The 7,949-nt window shown below is 37.7% G+C and overlaps 1 non-coding gene across 1 annotated transcript; it reads left to right on the forward strand.

The window, feature by feature from the left end:
* Positions 1–7,587: 7,587 nt before the first annotated feature.
* Positions 7,588–7,659, forward strand: TRNAC-GCA. The gene has a single exon. It is a non-coding gene; the product is annotated as a tRNA-Cys (tRNA).
* Positions 7,660–7,949: the final 290 nt, after the last annotated feature.

Genomic DNA, 7,949 nt, shown 5'->3' on the forward strand with positions numbered 1-7,949 from the left:
ACAATCTATGTAACCTCCTGTGACTGAGCATACTCCCACCTATCATTTTTTCTCTTGAAATGCCAAAAATAAAGAGTGAGAATAAACTTTCTTCATCTGGGCATCACACTGTTATCAGCACAGCCTAGTTCAGCTCAGTCGGTCGCTCAGTCGTGTCCGACTCCATGTGACCCCATGGACTGCAGCATGCCAGGCCTCCTTGTTCATTACCAACTCCCAGAGTTTACTCAATCTCATGTCCATTGAGTCAGTGATGCCATCCAACCATCTCATCCTCTGTTATCCCCTTCTCCTCCCACCTTCACTCTTTCCCAGCATCAGGGTCTTTCCAAATGAGTCACACTTCTTAGCATCCGGTGGCCAAAGTATCAGAGTTTCAGTTTCAACATCAGTCCTTCCAAAGACACTCAGGACTGATCTCCTTTTAATGGACTGATTGGATCACCTTGCAGTCCAAGGGACTCTCAAGAGTCTTCTCCAACACCACAGTTCAAAAGCATCAATTCTTCGTGCTCAGCTTTCTTCACAGTCCAACTCTTACATCCATACATGACCATTGGAAAAACCATAGTCTTGACTAGATGGACCTTTGTGGGCAAAGTTATGTCTCTGCTTTTTAATATGCTGTCTAGGCTAATTTGGGGCTTCTTGTTATACCTGATTCAAGTTCAGCTTGCAGTCAATTATTAGCACCTAATCTTTTCTCACAGACTTCTAGTAAAGCAGTTCTTCCAATTTTCAAGTTCAGGCACTTGATGTTTTTGGTCCTAGATGCAAAACAACAGCTTGGTAAGCACCTATGCAATTATTCCAGAATTCCATTTGATGTATTAAACCTGGGGACTTTGACTATTTTAGAGCATCAAGGTTCTGTCTCAGATGGTGCATACCTTCTTAGAATTTCATTCTTTTTGAGCTGTGTTTCTTCTATTCTTTTCAATTTTAAGGAAATATTCCTAAATAAAGAAGACAAAAGGAAGCTAGAAGAACAATCCTTTTTATAAACTCTTAGTAATAGTTTCCTATCACTTCCTCTAACTCCCTGGACACTACTTGCTGTTGTTTAGTCTCTGAGCTGTGTCTGACTCCCTGTAACCCCATGGACTGTGACCCTACAGGGTTCCCTGTCCATGGGATTTTCCGGGCAAAATACATCTCCAGGGGATCTTCCTGGATCAGGGATTGAACCTGCATCTCCTGCACTGGCAGGAGGGTTCTTTATCACTGAGCCATTTGCTGGATACCACTGCTGAGTCCTTTTCCCACTTTCTGGAGCTGTATACCATTGCGTGTCCAAGCAGAGGTGCAGCCTGCCCTTGTTCTTCTACTTTGGGGTTGAGGGAGAGCGAGAGGGAGACAGAAGGAGAAGGAGAAAGACCTAGTCAACCTTATTTAAGGGACAGATACCTGCTGTCAGTATGACTTGACCTACATTCCCCTTCCATTTGCTACCAGGACAATACCATTATGGTCCTCTAGCACCCTGCATTTTCTTATCTATGAGATATGAATATTTAATGATAACCTGAATTTCCTTTGATTGTAGACCATTCATAACATTATAGCTGATTTCTTTATCACTCCCATATTTACCTTGTCTATTGAGCCTGTTCATTAAGGAAGATTCTTATGATTGGAAGTGTATGTCTAGGGGTCAAGAAGTCAAAAGGTTCAACCTCAATGTGAGTTTTCAAACACTGACGGATCCATTATACCAAGGCTAACAAGACCACTGGTGAAAGCCTTGAAAATAAACATACCTCAGAGCAAACTCTTAGAGAGAAAGGTTAAGTGAAGTTTTAAGTTCATTCTTATCACTCCTCCTGATAATGCCCAAGTACTCTGTCTTAGGTTGTGTTTTTATGTTGATAAGGAAGAGAGTGGAGGTTGTGAGGTAGAAAAGGAAATAGAGCTAAGAGATGGAATCAAGAATATAACATACACACTTGCCATTAAACCGCTCTATGAGCTGGAATTCAGACATTGTATTTCCACTTCCAGAATTGTGATGAACATCATGAAGTCAGTAAATGTTACCAAGACAGATGTATGTATTTTCATTTTTTTATTCACTACCGATTGAATTCTTCCATGCATCCACTTACCTACATTCCTGTTTAAGAAACAGAACAACTCCACAACTCATATAGCTGTCTTTGTGCCATCAACAACCTCATCCATTTTCCTGTTCTCTTACAGACCACTTTCCTGTATTTTCTGTTTACAAATCTATTCTTTTAATTCATTATTTTGTGACATATCATTATGTCTAAAGACAACATGTTTATTTTTGCCTATTTCTAAACTCTACATAAGTGGAATATCACTGTATGTTTCTGGACCTTGATTTTTTTGCTGTTCAATTTCATATCTCTGAGATTTATCTATGTTACTGTATATTGCCATAGTTCACTTATTTTTGCTATTCTACAACATTCTATTTATTCAGCAATATATTTATCTATTTTTTGTTGATGGATATTTGGGTTGCTTTTAATACTTTGCTATCACACGGTATCAAGTATGAACATTCTTATGCATGTATTCTGGTGGTACATACCAGAATTTCTCTAAGTATTTATTAAGGAATGGAGTTGTTAGATTAACAGGTATGTGCATTCTCAGGTTAACTAGATAATAGCAGATTTTCCAAACCATTAGGGCCAATTTTCACTTTTGCATGCTATGTATAAAAGTTCTGGTAGAAATCGCATTCTTGCCAAATATGGTATTACTGAACTTTTTGATTTTTCTAAAGGTATTGAATGTGAGAGATTTCACTATGGTTTCAATTAGTATTTTACTAACAAGGAGATTGATTTTTTAAAATCTGGTGCTTCTGAGACGTGATTGCCCATTTTTCCACTGGATTATTAATATTTGTCTCCTTTTAAATTACTTATTTTTGTGGATGCCTGTGGACTTCCCAGGTGACACAGTGGTAAAGAGCCCACCAGCCAGTGCAGGAGACACAGGAGACGCAGGCTCAGTCCCTCGGGAAGGTCCCCTGGAGGAGGAAATGGCAACCCACTCCAGTATTCTCACCTGGAAAATTCCATAGACAGAGGAGCCTGGTAGGCTACAGCCCATGGGATTGCAAAGAGTCAGACAAGACAGAGAGCGCATGGGCGCGCATGCAGACTCATACACACACACACACACACACACACACACCCCCCACACACATATACACACAAGTACTCAGACATTTGTATTGCTCCTGAGATGTTCTTTACAGATTCTGGATACTAATCCTTTGTCAATTATATGTATTACAAGTTTCTTCACCAAATTTATATCTTGTGTTCTCAGCTTTCTTTATGTTACCCTTTTAAAGACAAACTTTCTTAATTTTAATCTAGCTTCACTGGATGGTCTGTGTATGAGACAATATATTTCCCCAGTCTGATAAGTAAATATTTTAAATTTTGATATCTCATTTATCAGTTACTTTATTTTATAATTGCTGCTTCAATGTTCATCCAACAAAAATGTTTAAACCCCAGTGCAAATTTAGCTTTTAATTTTATCTCTATGAGTTAATTGCTTTGTATGGCAAGGTAAGGGTTTGAGGCTCATTTTTTCCCATATAGATATCCAGTTGTCCTAGGACAATTGTTAAAATTTTTCCTTTTCCCACTGACTTGCTTCATTGTCAAAAATCAATTAATACTATAATTTTGGGTATATTTTGAATTCTCTTTGTCATTATATGTCTTCAAATATTTTTTCAGCTTTATTCTTTTCTTCTGGGTTCCCAATTACACATATATTGCTGCTAAGTCACTTCAGCCGTGTCCGACTCTGTGCAACCTCATAGACGGCAGCCCACCAGGCTCCCCTGTCCCTGGGATTCTCCAGGCAAGAACACTGGAGTGGGTTGCCATTTCCTTCTCCAATGCATGAAAGTGAAAAGTGAAAGTGAAGTCGCTCAGTCGTGTCCGACTCTTAGCAACCCCATGGACTGCAGCCTACCAGGCTCCTCCGTCCATGGGATTTTCCAGGCAAGAGTACTGGAGTGGGTTGCCATTGCCTTCTCCAACACATATATTAGATTGCTTAATATTGCCATACAGGTCTCTGAAGCTTTGTTCTTGTTAGTCAATATTTTTTTACTTCTCAGGTTGTGTAATTTCTATTGTTCTAGTTTTATGCTGACTGACTCCTCTCCCATCTCCAATCTGCTGTTAAACTCATTCAGTGAATTTTTCATTTCAGTTATGGTAGTTTCCAGCTCTAGAATTTCCATTCTGTTCTCTTTTTTTATAGGTTTTAGTTTTCTGATTATATTTCCCATCTGTTCATCAGGAATGCTGTTATTGTTTAGTCACTAAACAATAACTCTTTTGCAACCCCCATGGACTGCAGCCCACCAGGCTCCTCTGTCCACGGGATTTCCCAGGTAAGAATACTCAGTGGGTTGCCATTTCCTTCTCTAGGGGATCTTTCAGACCCAAGGATGGAACCCACGTCTCCCTGCATTGGCAGGCAGATTCTTTACCACTGACCCACCAGGGATCTTCCTCTAAATCCTTGGCCACGTTCTCAATAGCTACTTCAAAGCCTCTGTCTCCTCATTGCAGCATCTGCATTGCCTTGAAGTTGGAGTCTATTAACTTATTTTGTGTATAGATCACACTTTTCTATTTTTTCACATGTCTATTGATAATTAATTGATATTGGACATTATAAAATTGAATAGGATCTGGATTCTGTTATTTTCCCTTGAAGAAAGATTTCTTTTACCTTAGCTGGACCCCAACTCCAACTTTTGTCTTTCCTGCAATGAACCAAAGCATGTTTCCTCCTTTGTTTCAACTTCCATCATTTTTGTTTGTTTGTTTTTGTTTTTCATTGCCACACCTCCTTCTGGAGTCTACGCTTTGCAAAGAGAGCTAATGTTCATCCAAGGATGTGAGTGAGTTAAACATGCAAACTTTCTGTGGATCCCTACCATGTAGGATTCCTCACCTTATCATCTACCTTTTTGTTTTTTACCAGTTTCAAGTTATGTTCTTTAACATGTTAAGCCAGTACGGTTGTGGCTTTCTGCCAATGACTTTACGACCTTGTGCTGTGCTTAGTCGCTCAGTTGTGTCCGACTCTTGTGACCCCATAGACTGTAGCCTGCCAAGCTCCTCTATCATGGGATTCTCTAGGCAAGAATACTGAAGTGGGTTGCCTTTTCCTTCTCCAGTCCAACTCTTTAGGACCCCACAGACTATAGCCCTCCAGGCTGCTCTGTCCATGGAATTTTCTAGGCAAGAATACTGGAGTGGGTTTTCATTCCCTTCTGCACATTACTACCTTAGAATGTCATAAACTAGAATGTTTAATTCACAGTTCATTTATCAAGGGTTGACTCCTGACTGGCATCTTTCTGCTTTTGGTAACTCATGTTTACCCAAAAAGTTGGATAATTCTACTTTTTTTTCATATTTTCTAATTGTTATTTGAGAAAAGGTGAGTTTAGCCAAGGTATTCTACTGTTCCTAGAAGCTGGAACAAGCTTTTTAAAATTAAACTTTCTAAATGTTTGTTGCTGGATATAGAAATGAAATTAATTTTTGTATATTGATTTTATATTCAACATCCTTACTTAACTCTCTTTTTTATTAAAATAAATTAGGTCATTGTAGGTTTTCTACATATAAATCATGTAATTGTGGGAAATAATAGACCTTTTAAAATTTCTTTTTATTTATTTTACTTTGTTTCTTAGCTTTCTGCTCTAGCCAAGATAGTGCAATGTTGAAAAAAGTGTTGAGACTGAACACCCTTATTTATCTTATTAAGAATATTTTCAAGATTTCACCACTAAAATATTACATTTAACTGTTTGTTTGTTTGTTTTTTGGCTGCTTTGTGAGGCATGTGGACTGTTAGTTCCCCAACCAAGCATCAGACCTGAGCCCCTGCAGTGGAAGTGTGGATTCTTAGCAGTGGAAGTGTGGATTCTTAGCAGTGGAAGTGTGGATTCTTAGCCACTGGACCTCTGGGAAGTCCCTAAAATATTATACTTAACTGTGATAGAAATTTCCTTCTTTTGCTTACTCCTAAGAGTTTTCAAATAGTAATAAATAAATGCATAATTCTATAAAACACTTTTTGCATCTATTGAAGTAACTATGTGACTTTTTCATATTTTCCCTTTAATTTAATCCATTGAATTGTAGGAATTGGTAGCCTAATGTTGAACTAATCTTATTGCAGAAATATAACCCAAGTTGGCCATCATGTACCCTTTTCAATGCATCACTAGATGGTACTTGCTATTATTTTGTTCAGGACTTTTGCATGCGTGTTTGTCAGAGATACTGAACTATAATAATCATTTTTCTACTGTTATTCAGTTATTGTTATCAACATTTTGCTAAGTTCATAAATGAGAAGGAGAGTATTCCCATTTTACTGTATTTCTCAATAGTTTAGGTACCAAAGAAATATGTCTTCTTTGAATGGTATAGTTTGGCATAAAGGAAAGAAAAACTTCCTGGGACTTGGTGCCATTTTTAGGAGAAGATTTTACTACCAATTCAGTAATTTTGTTATAGCTAGTCAGCTTTTTTTTTTTTTTAAAACTCAGAATTGATAACTTATTTGGGGGTGCTTTGTCCATTTCATTCTTTTCAATTTTATTGTCATTGAATTGATTATAATATCCTCTCTGTATATTTGTATCCTCTTTTATCTCTGTAGCAGTTATAGTTTTAACTTCTTTTCCATTACTAATATTTCTGATTTGAGTTTTGTCTCTTTTGGATTGGTTAATTGTCACCATGGGCTTCCTGGACAGGTCAGCTGGTAAAGAATCTGCCTGCAATGCAGGGGACCCTGGTTCGATTCCTGGGTCAGGAAGTTTCCCTGGAGAAGGGATAGGCAGCCCACTCCAGTATTCTTGCCTGGAGAATCCCCATGCACAGAGGATCCTGGTGGAATTGCATGGGGTCAGATATGACTGAGCAACTAAGCACATACTGTCTCACCATACTTGTGTTAATTGTTAGTCTTTTCAAAGAACAAACATTTGCTGTTGCTATTTTATCTTTGGAAATTTTTTACTTGCATTGATGTTGCTTCATCATTTTCATTTCCTCTTGCTCTTTCCTTTGGGTTTATTTTGTTGTCCTTTTTTCTAAAGTTGGATGTTCATCTTATGCATTTCCACCCTTTTTTTTTTTCTTTACCAACATAAGTAATTAAGGCTAAAAATCTTTATTATTATTTACCTGTTTGGCAAAACTAATACAATTATGTAAAGTTTAAAAATAAAATAAAATTAAAAAAATAAATAAATAAATAAATATTTCCAGACCCCATGCTTTCCTGTTTTCCCCTTACCTTATGGATCACTCTCTCCTTATCTCCTTTGCTGGTTTTTCTTTCCAGCGCCCTCTGAAAGCCAGAGTGCTCCAGCACTCAGTAATTGGACCTTTTTTGTTCTTTATCTTCACGCATTCCTTTGACAATTTAATGCTAAGCTATGGTTTATATATACATATAATTACTATATTATACTATACATAATACAATACCATATATTATATTTTATATATGATTATATATATTATAATATATATCAGGGCTTCCCTAGTGGCTCAGATGGTAAAGCATCTGTCTGCAATGCAGGAGACCCAGGTTCGATCCCTGGGTTGGGAAGATCCCCTGGAGAAGGAAATGGCAGCCCACTCCAGTATTCTTGCCTGGAAAATCCCATGGATCACGGAGCCTGGTAGGCTACTGTCCATGGGGTCACAAAGAGTCGGACACGACTGAGTGACTTCACTTTCACTTTTCATATATATTATAATATATATATTACTAACTCCAAAATTCTTGTCTCTAGCTAGATTCCTGTCTTGAAATCCCTACTTATATATGCATCCAAGGACTCAAATCATCACACTTACTATAATAGGTCAAATTTTTGTCCAGAAAATAGTCACTCC

Source organism: Bubalus bubalis, chromosome 5 (genome assembly GCF_019923935.1).
Source record: "Bubalus bubalis isolate 160015118507 breed Murrah chromosome 5, NDDB_SH_1, whole genome shotgun sequence".
Classification (NCBI taxonomy): Eukaryota; Metazoa; Chordata; class Mammalia; order Artiodactyla; family Bovidae; genus Bubalus; species Bubalus bubalis.